The following is a 4,493-nucleotide window of genomic DNA, read 5'->3' as shown; positions in this document are numbered from 1 at the left end:
CTCCCTCCCTCCCTCCCTCCCTCCCTAGGCGTGCGAAACTTGCATGTCTCGGCCTTAGCTGGTGCTGACAAGATTACCATGCTCTATCAGGTGGAGCCAGGACCGTGCTTGGAGTCGTACGGCATCCACGTGGCGCGCATGGCTCGCTTTCCCGCCAGTGTGATCGAGGTCTGAAGGGAAGGCCGAGAGCTTGAAAACCGACTAGGGCCCGGCTAGTGTGCACGTCGTCTTCTCACTACCCATTCTTGCACCGCCCTCTTTCTCCTGTTCTACTCCTCACTCATTGTATCTTGTTAGGAAGCAAGCGTTAAAGCCAAGGAGTTAGAGTCTCTGGATAGCAAAGGGAACTGTACCTCCTCCTCGTTTGCTTCTTCCTCTTCCCCGCTCAAAAAACCGCGCTTTTCCCTCTCAACTTCTCTTTCCGATGCCGCACAAAATGTCCTGGGACGCTCAGAAGGGAATGAAATTGCCTTATCGGCCCTCAAGGTCAGCTATTGTCGTCAAAATTTCCTTCGCTCCGTGTGTTCTGGACTCTTAAATCTTTTTATTACAGGCACAGATATCGGTGGTCGTTTTCACGGCGTTTTTGGAGGGGGTCAGACTCTCATCTTTTCTTTGTCTTCGTCTCCTTTTCTCGAATTCTTCATCCTGCAGGGGCTGGGGCGCACTTTTGCGGAGCTTCCCATCGATACCCTTGTTGATGCAGCAGTAGTTGTAAAGAGAATGGAAGACATGGTTAAAAGTGTTCAAATGAAGGTCTCGCAGTAGAAGATTGGGAAGTAAAAGAAGGAAAAAGACTAGGATGTCGTAGAGCCGAGCTGGCAGTCACGAGTGCCGGAAGGATGGGGCCGTGTTGTACGAATGATCATTGCCTTGTCCACAGGAAATGAACGAAATGATTCTCGACATCTTGACATGCTTGCCAATGGTGCAGTCGTGCGCTACAGGCTCCTCGTATTGTCAGATGCCGCCTTAACGTGTGTCGACGCACTGACCATTTTCTTTCTTTCCACATGTGGAACACCACGCAGGTCTCTCGCGTAACGGTTATTTGAACCTTCCCAAAAAGTGGCCCATATAGGTCTTCTATGTAGCGTACACTCTGTCATATATCAATATATCATATATGTATGTAATATATAACGAGACCATGTCAAGACACACATTGGTCACTTCGTTTGCATCCACATGCAGAATGGCAATGCATGAACGCAACAGAGACGCTTCTTACCAATGCGCGGCGTCTCCCTTGCAGGAGTATATCGACGCTCGTACATGCCTAACGTTAGTCGCAGGGCAGTGCTTTAAAAGGACATGGACTTTGATGTAAACACATTTTCATTCTCGTCACGTTCATTATGCATCGCCTTGTCTAACAGGAGCTTTTCTTAGTATGGTCGCAAGGACACAAAAACCTTAGTCCATCAGTCAAATATGTACAAAACCCCAATCCGTCTACCATGAAGGACACAGAGCTGCCGGATACGGAGCAGCTTGGCAGGGATGCCCACCCACGTACATCCCTGTCACATCTCAGGATAGCCCACGCCCTGATGCTGGTACTTTCACTCGCGTCGATGTGGAAGATGGGGAGCCGGCGCGAGCTCCTTGTGGGAACGGAGATCACAGCATCCATCCCACCGATCGAGCGCAACAAGAGTCTCTTTTACGTCACCACCCATCTTTCTCCGTCGCACTACGAGTTTTTTAAGAAATGCTGGCCGTCTCTCCTTGCTAAGAGCCAATTATACAAGGAATCAGACTTTTTGATTTTCGTCACTGGATCGAATGCCAGCAATATCGATTGGAGCGTACTAAATGCTACCTTTGCCAACGCGACATACGCCGTGCAAGTCATGGATAATCCTGGATACCAAGAAGGAGCCATGTTGGCGTTGACCGAGGCGTTCAGTAAGCACTGGTTCGATGGTTACGAGTGGGTGATACGTGTCAATCCCGACGTGCTGATCCGGAACGATACGTTTTTGCGGAAGAGTATGCAAGACTCGAGCATCAAGGGGATTTTTGCGGACTGTTTGGAAACGCCTTGTGCAACCGGCACAAACTGCACGAATAGACTGATCCATACGGATTTCTTTGCGATCCGACCCGAAGCTGTCTCTGAGCAAGCTGTTTTGGAAGCAAGATCGAAGCAAACGAATGCCGAACGAATGGCTACTCAAGCCTTTTCCAGCATAGTGCTCGCCGGGGCTGATAGCTGGGTTCCGAACGTAGGACCCCTTGGTATGCAATGTCGTGTCGGAGGTGTGGCTTCTCCAGTGATGCACACTCACAATCAACGGCAAGTTCATCCCCAATGCCTGTCTTGGTATGACTAGCCATTGAGTGGTCTCCAGTCAGAGTCTGACGAATTGAGTACTATGTGCCAGGTTTGGTCGACTGAGGACAGCATCACCTCACAAAATGGTGCGAGGGTCTGTATAATCGCCGGGCGCAGCCATGGGTTTGTGAGCTGTCATCCCGGCTGAAGCAGCGGATGAGAATGGAGAGATGGAAAACGAGTAGACTACAAGAGCTTGTAGGGCTTTGCTTTGTGCGAGGGATATGTTTGGACGATGGTTACCCAATAGTTTTGTGACAAGCACATACGTATATACATATATACCTATATATACATATATAGATATCTTTAGATATATGTATTAAAAGGTATATTGCTATGACGCTGCTGTAGCGGTAAGCTTATGATAGCAAAGTCGTTGATGATTTCATTGGAAAAAAAACGGAAAACAGAAAATCCAAGACGTTGGTTCCTCTGCTTCATCAGTCTGCAAGCTTACAATTTGCTTTCGCGATCAAGTTTCACAATTGCGTTGAAAACTACTGGAGAGCCACCAACATAAAGAATGCAATCCCTGCGTGTGGATAGCCAAAGCCTGTGTAGAGGTAAGAAGTCACCTTTTGCCAGTCTTTGGGCCAAGAATGTCGCACACGGATCTGTGGCTTCTCGGACACAAGGTGAATGCGCCCGTATTCCCTTCCTCCTGTACCTGTTGCGGTATATCAGCCTGTCCTCCGTTAGGACGACAGCTAAGCCGCTTCATTCTCCCTACCATGCCTCATGTTCGTGCGTCAAATGATCGAAGCAAAGGCATTGGCAAGCGGACCTTTTCCATCCGACCCTGCTCTTCAATCTATGCTGACTTCCCTCAATCGTCGCCGTGTCGCCCTTGACAGCTCTAAGCGCCACCAGCTGCGTGAGTACCAAAAAGCAAGCTTCGACACTCCTATCCTACTTTTGTCATAGTCATTTTTTGCCCATTTTGGGGCAAGCTTCCAAGCTTCCCTACTTCCCTTCTTTTTTGTCTATGATACACACTCCTAAGCAAAAATGAACGGTATGCAAGAGCAAATCGAGACGGTCTTCTATCCCCTCCAAACCGCGTCTCCAAGTTCGTCCTCACGCGAAAACTCTACAGATACAAAATCTTTCTCTCTCTATCTCTCCCTCTCTCTCTCACTCCCTCTCCCTCTCTCCCTCCCTCTCCCCCTCCCTCTCTCCCTCTCTCTCTCCCTTCCAATCTGCTTTTCTCCCGCTCACACATCCTCTCCCTCCCACTGATGCTCACGCACCCATAGATGCAGGCACACCCTATCACTCTGTAATCCTCCTCCCTTTTCTTCCTCGATGCATCCCTTGCATATCCTAAACCGACGCGACCTGTGTGTGTTTGTCGCTCTTCGTCGACCCCATGGGAGGACGGTCGCGTCGCCTGCTGGGACAGTTCCTTCCCTCCACAGGTCTCTGCCGCCCTCTTAACCGCATCATGAGGAAGGCGCAGGAGACGACTCTTGGTACCGCTGGTACTCCGGCAAGCCCTGGTTGACCGTTTCAAAAACCTGCAGCGGGGGGGGGGGAGCAGGGGAAGGAAGGCGGGATCAGGCCTCGAGGCGTCCCACTCTTTTGCCCCTGCGCCGCCCCGCCTTTCCAAACCATGTCCCCCCTATCATTCTTTTTTTTCTTTCTTGAACCCCTCCCCCCTCCTGTTTTCCTCTTTCTCCCTTCCCTTCCATCCTCTCGTCCCCTCGCTCTCACCTCCCGCCAGACAAGGTTCTCGTTCCGATTCTGGGTTTCGACGGGCGGATGGATGCGGATGACCACGTCCGACGGCACCCCTGCCAAAGAAGAGGGGAAGGAAGAAGGGGGGGAGAGACCGAGGGAGGGGAGGGAACATGGTGAGTGCAGGTATGCTCCAAAAGGAGGGGAGAGCCTCCGCGGGGGGGCTAGAAACGACGGTGAGTCGACCAGGCGAGCAAGAAGGAGGGTATGAGGGAAGGAGGGAGGGAGGGAGGGAGGGAGGGCAGGGTACCAAGTGGGACGATGGCTCCCGCGGGCATCCATTTATGCAGGTTGCAGATTGATATCGGGACGATGCGGACCCCAGCCTCCTTGGCAATGCGAAAAGCGCCCTTTTTAAACGCGTTCAAACGGCCTGGATGGCAACCAATGAAAGGCAAAAAAGGGGGGAAAA

The sequence above is a fragment of the Nannochloropsis gaditana genome (genome assembly GCF_000240725.1).
Source record: "Nannochloropsis gaditana CCMP526 unplaced genomic scaffold scaffold035, whole genome shotgun sequence".
NCBI lineage: Eukaryota > Eustigmatophyceae > Eustigmatales > Monodopsidaceae > Microchloropsis > Microchloropsis gaditana.
Note: the sequence above shows the minus strand (reverse complement) of the source record.